A 13679-nucleotide genomic window follows, 5' to 3' on the forward strand; every position below is an offset into this window, starting at 1 on the left:
CTACTCTAGCCTAGATTTCCAGGCTTTTCCAATGCAGACCAAACTTTAGGACAACGTGACACTACCTATACTAAACAGAGCACGGAGGGAAATGAGAGTAATCATACATGGAACGGAGGAATAACAACACTTCTCTCCCATTCAAATTATTGTATTTATTGTCAGAGTTCATGAAGTTAAAGTAGACAACTGGAAAGGAAGCCAAACGTAACATGCAACGAAATACAGCAAAGCTCTCTCTGCTCTCTCACACCGCGGACAGGGTACAGGTCAGGGGTTAAACGTCCGAGGTCCGGGGTTAGAGGTACAGGCCCTCCGGCGTACCCTCCTGCTTCTTGTACAGCACGTTCTCCTTGGACTTCTTGAAGTCTTCGTTGGTGACCTTCATTCTGCGCTCTCTCAGGGCCATGAGGCCTGCCTCGGTGCAGATCGCCTGGAGGAGGGGGAGAAAGAGAGGAGAAAGGTCAACTTAGGTCAGCCTCAAAAGATCAGGGCCTGTATTCACAAATAGTCTTGGGAGTCAGGAATACTGATCTAGCATCAGTTTAGTCTTTTATGTCAGTAATGAATAATATATGGACACGGAAGAGCTGATCCTAGACTTAGACTCTCTCAGATCATGACTTCAAGGAAGGAGGGAGGCTTTCTGAAAGTAGCCGAAAAAGGCCCAGCATTGCTGGGAAGTAAGAGAATCCTTTCAGGATTTACCTTAAAAGAACTGCCGCTAGAGGGCAGCACAGTCAAATATACTAAATCTGGTTTAGCTAGAGGCAGTTTGAGAATCATGTTTTCCCTAGAGTGGCTGCAAACATCCCTAAAGCCACACACCTAAAGCAGTTGAAATCCATGGAGGCCAACTCTTTGTTGGCAGGCAGGGGGCAACAGGGCTAGATAGGGGAGCTACGCCACCTTAAGTAGTGGTAATGCAGTGTTTAAATTATTTTTTGGGGGGTAACTATTGCCATGGCACGATGCTCTTATGAGTCTTCCCAATGACCATGCAGATAGACCAGGTACCCAGGTTAAGGACCACTGTGGTAGAGGAAACCCTGGACATCCATACCTTGATGTCAGCTCCTGACAGGTCATCCTTGGACAGGATCAGGGTCGTCCAGGGTGACGGCGGCAGACTGGTCATCCTGCTGGTGTGGATGTTGAAGATCCTCCTCTTGGTCTTCTCATCAGGCAGAGGGAACTCTCTTTCTGTCAATACGACCTGGAAAAAAACATAGGGAAGGGGGTGAGGGGCATGGAGTGTCAAAGCGAGGGACTGGCCGTTCGATTCTACTCATTCTGATTCTAGAACAGAATACTTATTGACATTGACTCAACATTGTGGGAAGAGAAAAAAAGACGCCTTCCTCAAATGGCTTCAGTGAACGTTGTTTCTTTTGATCGGAAGTCTTGTAAAGTGTTCTGAGAGCTCCATCCGTTGTTCGCTCAAGGTCAAGAGGGTCGGTTGCCACAGATGGAGCTCAGAAGGAGGAAATGAATCTGCATTCATTTTATAGTCCGAATCTCAAATCCTCAATATACACTTCAACTGAGGTCGTTTTATCCCTGTCTAAGAGTCCCGCTCTACCGGTCTGAGATTTTAATATGATACACGATACAAAAATAGGCTCCATCTTTCAGATACGTCAGTGAGAGCGTCTTACCAGGTCTGATGAGTGCAGGGTGTAAGGGTCTCTATCCTGTCGTGGGCCATGATCACCTTGACATCTCTGGAGTCAAAACCGTCCAGCTGGTTGAGCAGCTCCAACATGGTCCTCTGGATCTCCCTCTCTCCTCCAGAGTTCGACTCATATCTACACACGGAGAGAAACACGGTTTAGTCACACCTAAAGGGCAGAGAAACAGTAGTCGGCACATTCCCAAATCAACCCGGCAGATCCAGTAATTGTCAATATCTAAGAGGATTTGGTTGGTATAAGCAAAATGGTTCAACTTTCACCAAGCCTATCAGGGGGCAAGGTGGAGCTACTAAACAACCTTGCTATGCCTATTCCTATCATTTCTAGCGGCAATATGTACAGTGAGGGAAAAAAGTATTTGATCCCCTGCTGATTTTGTCCGTTTGCCCACTGACAAAGAAATTATCAGTCTATAATTTTAATGGTAGGTTTATTTGAACAGTGAGAGACAGAATAACAACAAAAATATCCAGAAAAATGCATGTCAAAAATGTTATAAATTGATTTGCATTTTAATGAGGGAAATAAGTATTTGACCCCTTCTCAATCAAAAAGATTTCTGGCTCCCAGGTGTCTTTCATACAGGTAGCGTGCGGCAGATTTAGGAGCACACTCTTAAAGGGAGTGCTCCTAATCTCAGTTTCTTACCTTTATCCTAAAAGATACCTGTCCACAGAAGCAAGCAATCAATCAGATTCCAAACTCTCCACCATGGCCAAGACCAAAGAGCTCTCCAAGGATGTCAGGGACAAGATTGTAGACCTACACAAGGCTGGAATGGGCTACAAGACCATCGCCAAGCAGCTTGGTGAGAAGGTGACAACAGTTTCTGTGATTATTCGCAAATGGAAGAAACACAAAAGAACTGTCAATCTCCCTCAGCCTGGGGCTCCATGCAAGATCTCACCTCGTGGAGTTGCAATGATCATGAGAACGGTGAGGAATCAGCCCAGAACTAGACAGGAGGATCTTGTCGATGATCTCTGAGGCAGCTGGGACCATAGTCATCAAGAAAACAATTGGTAACACACTATGCCGTGAAGGACTGAAATCCTGCAGCGCCCGCAAGGTCCCCCTGCTCAAGTAAGCACATATACATGCCCGTCTGAAGTTTGCCAATGAACATCTGAATGATTCAGAGGACAACTGGGTGAACGTGTTGTGGTCAGATGAGACCAAAATGGAGTTCTTTGGCATCAACCCAACTTGCCGTGTTTGGAGGAGGAGGAATGCTGCCTATGACCCCAAGAAACCATCCCCACCGTCAAACATGGAGGTGGAAACATTATGCTTTGGGGGTGTTTTCTGCTCAAAGGGACAGGACAACTTCACCGCATCAAAGGGACGATGGACGGGGCCATGTACTGTCAAATCTTGGGTGAAAACCTCCTTCCCTCAGCCAGGGTATTGAAAATGGGTCGTGGATGGGTATTCCAGCATGACAATGACCCAAAACACACCGGCCAAGGCAAAAAAGGAGTGGCTCAAGAAGAAGCACATTAAGGTCCTGGAGTGGCCTAGCCAGTCTCCAGACCTTAATCCCATAGAAAATCTGTGGAGGGAGCTGGAGGTTCGAGTTGCCAAACGTCAGCCTCGAAACCTTAATGACTTGAAGAAGATCTGCAAAGAGGAGTGGGACAAAATCCCTCCTGAGATGTGTGCAAACCTGGTGGCCAACTACAAGAAACGTCTGACCTCTGTGATTGCCAACAAGGGTTTTGCCACCAAGTACTAAGTCATGTTTTGCAGAGGGGTCAAATACTTATTTCCCTCATTAAAATGCAAATCAATTCATAACATTTTTGACATGCGTTTTTCTGGATTTTTTTGTTGATATTCTGTCTCTCACTGTTCAAATAAACCTACCATTAAAATTATAGACTGATCATTTCTTTGTCAGTGGGCAAACGTACAAATCAGCAGGGGATCAAATACTTTTTTCCCTCACTGTAACTTTTGGGGCGGCCTGGCCCCAAATTCACATAGAAACGTGTGTTATAGATCTGTAATTTTCAGTGAAAGTAAGATCTAAGAAGCGGTAGATCTGTTCTATGTGCGCTGTTTTTATGCTTCCCATTCTTAAGTTTTAGCGTCTTTTACTTTCGGTTTTATACACCAGTTTTAAACAGCTGAAATTACAATATGGTTATGGGAAATATATTTAGATGGTATAATGAGCTATCTACACTATACTTGCTTGTTTTGTCACAAACTGAAATTAGGTGAACTACTGAGAATTTTAGCAACCAGGAAATGGCAGAGTGATTTCTGCATAGTGCAGTCCAAATTCAGATTTTCCTGTTCGACGTATCATTTTGTACACAACAGCTGATAAAACACTTTAAAAGTGTCATTTTCTGATTGTATTCTCAACCAGCAACTATCTACACAAGGACCTTCTAATCAGCAGGTTTAAAGGGGTGGAGTTTCAGTCACCAGGCAGTAAATTAGTTAATAGACCAATAAGAAAGAGTTTCCCAAACCTCTCTGCCAATAACAGCTAATTTTCCGTTTTCCCCTCCCCACTCAGACCACTCCCAGACAGTCCTAGCAAAATTCTTGCTTGAGAAATAGCTTTTTTTTTTTGGGGGGGGGGGGACTATTACAGTAAGGTACTTAATTGTTAAACATAAATTATTTGATATAAAAACTACTGCATTGGGCCTTTAAGTGGCCTATTTTAAGAATGTGGTTGTAGTAAGTACCGTTTAGTGCCGATGGTGTCTATCTCGTCGATAAAGACGATAGATGGTGCGTGTTCCTCGGCCCACCCTGAACAGCTCTCGGACCAGCTCGGGCCTGTCTCCCCTGGGCACACTTCTGGATCAGCTCCTGAGCCAACCACACACAGGAATGTAGCTGATGTCCGGTTGGCCACCGCCTTGGCGAGCAGGGTCTTACCTAACACACAGAGAGAGGCACAGGCACACAAACATATTAGCAGAGACACACAGATATGCACGCACGCACACACAGACAAACAACCTTGCACGAACCACACCCATATTAAGTAACATGGTCCTGTTTAGCTCATTTGGTAGAGCATGGGGCATACAGAACCAGGATAGTCGGACTTCGAACTGCCGGGACCACCCATCCGTAAAATGTATGTATGCATGACTGTAAGTCTCTTAAAGTGTCTGTTAAATGGCATATTTTATGATATTTATTATATTGTAATATGATTTCAATGTGTTTCCCTGTCCATACTGCTCGTCGCTAAGCATGTCTCAGGGATTATGTATATTGTTTTGATATTTGTTATTATGTGTTTTTGATGGTTTATTTCATGTCCATCTAACTCACCACTCACACGGAGGCTTGATGCCCATCTCCTCACAGTACTCAGGGTGGGCGAGGGGCAGCTCCACGGACTCCTACAGAACAACAGCGTCACAGTCAGAAGCAGACTGAATCATTTTAGGAAAACAGTCCTAATGTTGGAAAGAAAACAGCCGTACGTTGTCCCCCAGAGTCACGTTTGTTCATTTTGCAAGCTATAGCACACAATATTTGACATAAAGTAGGTTTTTAAAAAAGGACCATAGAGTTCGTGTCTGCTTCCGTGTTTGTCTTTTTTGCCAAGGAAAGTGTGGAATCGCGATACCGGTATCCTAACAAACGTACAGTGAATGACTACAGGCTGTCCAGAGAGTGTCCAGAGAGTCTAGTACAGGCTAGGTACATAACGTGGTACTCATCTCGGATAAAATGCTTAAAATACTTCCTAAGCAGTTACAAGGTATGACGTTTAGTGGAGTCCTCCTGTACCTTGATCTCCTGGATCTGGCTGTCCTGTCCTCCTATGTCAGCGTAGGTCTCCTGAGGGGCCTTCTCCACCTTCAGTCACCGTGACCCCAGGGGATCAAGTGTCCGCCCATCAGGACACCAATCACGGCATGGACCTAGAGGACAGACACGGATCAGAAAATAGGGACAGAGTCAGTCAACGTCACTCACTACTCAACCCAAACATAATAAATACTGTCCCCACCTAACTAATGAAATTTGCCTTTGACACATTTTTGTCATTTAGCAAGATGCTCGTATCCACAGTTAGTGCGTAAAACCTATACCCTTTAAACACTACTGTGCCCACCGAACCAAACTATGCCGATACATTTTTTTCCACATTGTCCTTTTCAGTACGTTTCCAGCAACTATGCTGGATGCATAACCACGCCAGCCCCAGTACAGCTTCGTTTGACTCGGCTCACGATGGGAAAAAGCCCTATAAAATATGTATTGTGTAGCTTGTGGTTGAGTAGTATGAAGCACATAAAGGTAACTGCCAAAATAAAAGGAAACACTTGAGTAAATGAAGGATACAAGACATATTGAAAGCAGATGCTTCCACACAGGCGTGGTTCCTTAGTTAATTAAGCAATTAACATCCCATCATGCTTAGGGTCATGGTATAAAAATGCCCAGTTGCTCATTATTTTGGCTACAATGGCTCGAAGAGATCTCAGTGACTTTGAAAGGGGGCCTCAAAGGAGCCTCATAGGTTTAAAGGGTGTGTGTGTCTCAGTCACCAGATCTCAATATATGCCAAGACTCATTGAAGCTGTTCTGGGTCGTGGTGGCCCAACACCCTATGTTGGTGTTTCCTTTATTTTGGCAGTTACGTGTATATATCAGTACCTTGTGGTTGAGTAGGATCTGGAACAGCTATGTCAGTACCTTGTGGTTGAGTAGTACATAGTTCTGAGCGATTAACCAACATTTCAGTTATTTTTTAAATATATATTTTTTTAACTAATTGAAGTCGGCTCAATTATTTGAATAACATTTTGTTCCTTTTTTTTCTGTGAGCTTAATGCGGACATTGCACAGTTTCCCTAGAGATAAATCAGATCAAGCACCAGAACTGTGCGATGTAGTAAGGAGTTGTAGTTACCAACAGGCCAATATTCTACATAGTTTCAGCGCAGAAAACTTGGTAATTGACAACAACCATAATTTATCGTGAGCCTACTTAGTCCGGCCTGTGTGTTTCTTTGAAGCCCGCTATGTTAGGTTAGTGTGGGACAGACACAGAGAGAGAAAACAAGAGGGATAGAGAGCAGTTGCTTCCCAAGGTATCTCTACTTGAAAATACATGCTCTAAGTGGTCGATAGTTGCTATTCAGCAGTCATAAAAAAAGTATGCCTTATTTACTTTAAAGAACTACTAAAATAGTGATTTTGTCAGACAGCATAGTAAGCAGCACTATAAAGACTAGATGACTTGGAATGAAATAATACAGTCATCAAATAAAAACAAATGTAACATACACAGCAACTGATATACTGTATATATATCTGTTTAGGTAATGTGAATAAATGTTTAATAAGTGATAAGCAGTAATGTCACTGCCATCATGGAACTTGTATTAATTGTTTTATTCTGTGTTGTTACAGCATTCAACCCACATAATGTATATAATGTGAAAAAATTCTCTGAACCAACCTCAAAAAGCACTAATTGCTCAGCACTAGTAGGACAGAGCAGATATGTCAGTACCTTGTGGTTGATTGGTACGGATCATATATACACCTTCGTAATATTGAGTTGCGCCCCCCTTTTGCCCTCAGAACAGCCACAATTATTCGGTGGCATGGACTCTCAAGGTGTCGGGAGCGTTCCACAGGGATGCTGGCCCACGTTGACTGCAATTGCGGCAGGGTTGTGCCCAGAGTTTGGCTGGATGTCCTTTGTGTGGTGGACCATTAATGATACACACAGGAAACTGTTGAGCATGAAAAATGCAGTAGCGTTGCAGTTCTTGATACAAACCTGTGTGCCTGGCACCCACTACCATACCCTGTTCAAAGGCACTTCAATCCTTTCTCTTGTTCCATTCCCCCTCTGAATGGCACACATACACAACCCATGTCTCTATTGTCTCAAGGCTTAAAAATCCTTCTATAAGCCTGCATCCTCCCCTTCGTCTACACTGATTGAAGTGGATTTAACAAGTGACATCAATAAGGGATCCTAGCTTTCAGCTGGTCAGCATTATGTCATGGAAAGAGCAAGTGTCCTTAATGTTCAGTACACTCAGCGTATGTTCATACCTTGTGGTTGCAGAAGTAGTACAGAGCAGATATACACTGAGGGAAAATATCAACGCAACACGTAAAATGTTGGTCCCGTGTTTCAGTCAGGCTGACATAAAAGATTGGCGAAATGTTCCATTTGCAAAAAAAAAACGTATTTTCTCTCAAATGTTGTGCACAAATTTGTGTACATCCCTGTTAGTGAGCGTTTCTTCCCTTGCCAGTATAATCCATCCACCTGACAGGTGTGGCATGTACGAAGAAGATGATTAAACAGCATGATCATTGTACAGGTGCACCTTGTGCTGGGGACAATAAAAGGCCAATGTAAAATGTGCAGTTCTGTCACACAACAGAAGTTCTGAGGGAGCGTGTAATTGGCATACTGACTGGCAGGAATGTCCACTAGAGCTGTTGCCAGAGAATTGAGTGTTCTCTACCATTAACTGCCTCCAACGTTGTTTTAGAGAATTTGGGCAGTACGTCCAACCGGCCTCACAACCGCAGATCACATGTATGGCGTCGTGTGGGCGAGCGGTTTGCCGATGTCAACGTTGTGAACAGAGTGTCCCATGGTGGTGGGGTTATGGTATGGGCAGGCATAAGCTACGGGCAAACAGAATTGCATTTTAGATACTGTGACGAGATCCTGAGGCCCATTGTCGTGCCATTCATGATTTCTTTAGACAGTATGAACTGTAAACTCAGTAAAATCTTGGAAATTGCTGCATGTTGCGTTTATATTTTTGTTCAGTATACGTCAGTACCTAGTGGTTGAGTCAGTACGGAGCAGAGATACGTCAGTGCCGTGTGGTTGAGTGGTGCGGAGCAGAAATGTGCCAGTACCTAGTGGTTGAGTAGTTACGGAGCAGAAATTTGTCAGTACCTTGTGGTTGAGTACGTACGGAGCAGAAATATGTCAGTACCTAGTGGTTGAGTAGTACGGAGCAGAAATATGTCAGTACCATGTGGTTGAGTAGTACGGAGCAGAAATATGTCAGTACCTAGTGGTTGAGTAGTACGGAGCAGAAATATGTCAGTACCTTGTGGTTGAGTAGTACGAGAGCAGAAATATGTCAGTACCTTGTGGTTGAGTAGTACGGAGCAGAAATATGTCAGTACCTTGTGGTTGAGTAGTACGGAGCCAGAAATATGTCAGTACCTTGTGGTTGAGTAGTACGGAGCAGAAATGTGTCAGTACCTTGTGGTTGAGTAGTACCGTGCAGCCCGGCTCCAGCAGGTCTTTGTCTACGAAGGAGAGGATGCTGACGTCAGTGCTCAGATCCCACTGACGTAGAGCACGATGGCATGGTTGTCATCGATGATCTCCCTCCAGGTTTCCCACAGACATGAGGGTTCCCCTCAGGTCATCCACCTTGGACCTCTCCTCCTGCAGAAGAACACACAGGAAATACATGTTAGACACAAGAACTTTATGAATTGGCATAATCTACTGTCTCTTTACCTCCTGTTTCTCCTCCAGGGATTTCATCTGTTCCTGCTTCCTGATAATCTAAAGTAATAGCTGTAGTATTATATAGTTCTATGTTGAGTTCCTCTCCTCGGGTCTCTACTCTATAGTTTGATATAATAATTCCATCTCAATGGTCTACTCTGTACCTCCCGTTGTCACGATCGTCATAATGAGTGGACCAAGATGCAGCGACAGGTTCCATCCTCTTTATTAGGTAGTGAAACTCATAAGAAAAATAATACATCGAAAAAACGAAACGTGAAGCTTCTATAGTGCTCACAGGCAACTATACAGTGGACAAGATCCCACAAAGCACAAAGAGGAAATGGCTGCCTAAATATGATCCCCAATCAGAGACAACGATAAACAGCTGCCTCTGATTGGGAACCCATACCAGGCCAACATAGAAATATATATCACCTAGATGACCCACCCTAGTCACACCCCAACCTAACCAACATATAGAGAAATAAAAGCTATCTATGGTCAGGGCGTGACAGTACCCCCCTCCCTAAAGATGCGGACTCCGACCGCAAAACCCAACTACGAGAGGGGAGGGTCCGGGTGAGCATCTACCATCGGGGGCGGCTCCGGTGCGGGGAAAAGTACCCACTCCGCTCGCGGAAACCTCATCTTCAATGGCGGCTCTAGTGCGGGGATCGTCGCCGGATGCTCCGGACCGTGGATCATCGCCGGGGGCTCCGGACCATGGATCGTTGTCGGGGAAACCGGACCGCGGGGTGTCGCCAGGGAGACCCGGACCGTGGGTCGTCGCCGGGGGACTCCGGACCGTCTAGATCGTTGCCGGAGGCTCCGGACTGGGAACCCCCGCTGGAGGCTCCGGACCGTCTCAGGAGGTTCCGGACTGCCTCAGGAGGTTCCGGACCGCCTCAGGAGGTTCCGGACCGTGGACCGTCTCAGGAGGTTCCGGACTAGGAACTGTCGCCGGAAGCTCTGGACTGGGAACTGTTCGCCGGAAGCTCTGGACTTGGGAACTGTCGCCGGAAGCTCTGGACTGGGAGACTGTCGCCGGCAAGCTTGGTGCGTGTGGCCGGTACAGGTGGCACCGGGCTGGTGACACGCACCTCAGGGCGAGTGCGGGGAGGAGGCACAGGACGTACTGGACTGTGGAGGCGCACTTGAGGCCGGATGCGTGGGGCAGGTACAGGTGGTACCGGGCTGGTGACACGCACCTCAGGGCGAGTGCGGGGAGGAGGCACAAGACGTACTGGACTGTGGAGACGCACTGGAGGCCTGATGCGTGGGACCGGCACAGGTGTCACCGGGCTGGTGACACGCACCTCAGGGCGAGTGCGGGGAGGAGGCACAGGACGTACTGGACTGTGGAGGCGCACTGGAGGCCTGATGCGTTGGACCGGTACAGGTGGCACCGGGCTGGTGACACGCACCTCAGGGCGAGTGCGCGGGGAGGAGGCACAGGACGTACTGGACTGTGGAGGCACACTGGAGGTCTGGAGCGTAGAGCTGTTACAACGCGTCCTGGACAAATGACCACCTTCACACGGCAAGGTGCGGGAAGCTTGGCACAGGACCCACTGGGCTGTGAAGGCGCACTGGGGATACAAGCGCGTAGAGCCGGCGCAGGATTATCCTGGACCGAGGAGGTGCACTGGGAGACCAGGCGCGCTGAGCCGGCACAACCCGTCCTGGACAGATACCCACTTTAGCACGGACAAATGCAAGGAGCTGGCACAGAATGCACCGGGCTGTGAATGCGCACTGGAGACACAGTGCGTATCACTGCAAAACATGGTGCCTGACCGGTCACACGCTCCCCAGCAGGTGAGCACGGGGAGTTGGCTCTGGTTCAGCCCCCGCAACTTTCGCCACCCACTCCTCAATCAATCTGTCCCCAATATTCCTCCTCGGTCTCTGACTCACCCCTCAGCGTCACCGACCACTCCGTGTGCCCCCCCACAAAACATTTTTCAGGGCTGTCTATCGGGCTTCCGTCGTGGCCGCGAACCCCAGTGTTGTCGTTGTTGTTCCCTCGCTGCCTCCACCTGCTTCCATAAGGCAGGCTTCTGTCTCCTGCCCATCATCTCATCCCACGTTCAGGATGTCCTCCACTCCTGGCTTTCCTCCTGGGCACGCTGCTTGGTCCGTTGTTGGTGGGTACCTCTAGTCACGATCGTCATAACGAATGGACCAAGATGCAGCGTGGTATGGTTCCATCCTCTTTATTAGGTCGTGAAACTCAAAGAAAACAATAAATCGAAAAAACTTGCCCAAACGTGAAACTATTATAGTGCTCAAAGGCAACTATACATAGACAAGATCCCCACAAAGCACAAAGGGGAAATGGCTGCTTGGATACGATCCCCAGATCAGAGACAACGATAAACAGCTGCCTCTGCTTGGGAACCATATCAGGCCAACATAGAAATATAAATCACCTAGATGACCCACCCTAGTCACACCCCGACCTAACCAACATAGAGAAATAAAAGCTCTCTATGGTGAGGGGCGGTGCAGACACCCGTTTCATCTGCTATTTCCTGATAAAGTAAAGTATTATATATATATATATACACACATACACACACATAACTGCCAAAATAGAGGAAACACCAACATAATGCCATATGCCAACTATTCAGTGACCACTCGTGCCCTGTGGATGGGGGCATTGTCCTCCTATGGGGGACATTGCACAGGGTAAGCTCAAAACAGATGGCCTGCCCAGCATTTGTATACATGATCCTAAGCATGATGGGATGTCAATTGCTGAATTAACTCAGGAACCAAATATCTGTGGAAGCACTTGCTTTCAATACACTTTGCATCCCTCATTTACTTCAAGCGTTTCCTTTATTTGTCGAGTTACCTGTATCTCGATGGTCTCAACTCAGTACCGCCTGTTTCTCCTCCTGGGGTTTATCTAGTTCCTGATAAACTAAAGTAATATAGCATTATATGTAATATAGTTCAGTACTTCCTGTTTCTCTTCCAGTGGTTTCATCTACTCCTGGTTCCTGATAAACTCCTCCACCATCAGCAGGTAGTCTTTCTGATCCTCTCCTGCTTCAGCAGCTTCAGCCTGCAGTGGGTGTGAGGGGTGACTGCAGAGGGAGATACAATACGTTATCAATATAGTTTTTCTTGACAAGCGAGTGAGTGAGAAATGACATAGCTAGAGAGTTAGGAATGATGCAGAGACAGATACTAGATATTGAGCCGATGGGTCCGTTTTAAGAGAGATTCTTCGTCCTAAGTGAGGTGTCATAACAGCGTTACCCCAAAGGTAGCTTGCTAGCCGCATCAGGTCCCTTGCTTTTTTTCTTCCTCTTTCCCAACTCTGGTGAGGATGGGAGGCTTCATACTTCTTCTTCTCCTATAAACATATGATATGGTTACATGTTTAGTGACAGTAGAATAAAACAGGTTAACACAGATATCTGAAAGATCCAGGTGAGGAGATGCTGTTGTCAGAGGCTCTGGTTGTTGCCATTTCATTCTCACATTGTCATTCTTCTTGCGTCCTTGGCCCCCACTCTGGCTTTGATCCTGAAATTATAAACACACACATTAGCTTAGTTAGCTAGCTAGATATCCTGTTTAACCTTGAACAAGACTTAGTGTTGGTAGACTTTATTGGCTAACTAGCTAGTTAACGTTACTTCAGCTATTTAGCTGCTGACGGGTTATTTGAGTTGACCACAGACTCAACGTGGAGTACTAAATGCTTAGGATGATTAAGTTAGTAATCGCAGCTATTTATTTCATGATTGGGGTGTCAGCATGAAAGCTAGCTGCCGCTGACCGGCAAACAACGCTGTAACTCTATTCAATGGAAGACGAGCTACTGTACTGTTAGCTAGCTAACGTAATGCTTAACTTAGCTGACAATAATTGTATATTTTTTTATTTTATTTTTATTTCACCGTTATTTAACCAGGTAGGTTAGTTGAGAACAAGTTCTCATTTTACAACTGGCGACCTGGCCATGATAAAGCAAAGCAGTGCGATTCTCAATACATACATACACAGAGAGTTTTACTAAGGGCATTATACAAGTGTACAGTCAATAACACAATAGAAAAAAAGAAAGTCTATAGGACCGTGCGTGCAAATGGCATGAGGAGGTAAGGCAATAAATAGGCCATAGTAGCAAGTAATTACAATTTAGCAAATTAACACCGGAGTGATAGATGTGCAAGTAGAAATACTGGGGTGCAAAAGAGACAGAAAAGTAAATAAAAACAATATGGGGATGAGGTAGGATGGGCTATTTACAGATGGGCTATGCACAGCTGTAGCAATCGGTTAGCTGCTCAGATAGCTGATGTTTAAAGTTAGTGAGGGAAATATAAGTCTCCAGCTTCAGCGATTTTTGCAATTCGTTCCAGTCATTGGCAGCAGAGAACTGGAAGGAAAGGCGGCCAAAAGAGGTGTTGGCTTTGGGGATGACCAGTGAGATATACCTGCTGGAACGCGTGCTACGGGTG

At 46.0% G+C, this 13679-nt stretch overlaps 1 pseudogene; it reads right to left on the reverse strand.

Moving 5' to 3' along the window:
- Positions 1-223: 223 nt before the first annotated feature.
- Positions 224-12241, reverse strand: LOC139555876 (26S proteasome regulatory subunit 4-like; annotated as a pseudogene).
- Between the last annotated feature and the right edge of the window lie 1438 nt (positions 12242-13679).

Source organism: Salvelinus alpinus, chromosome 27 (assembly GCF_045679555.1).
Source record: "Salvelinus alpinus chromosome 27, SLU_Salpinus.1, whole genome shotgun sequence".
Taxonomy (NCBI): domain Eukaryota; kingdom Metazoa; phylum Chordata; class Actinopteri; order Salmoniformes; family Salmonidae; genus Salvelinus; species Salvelinus alpinus.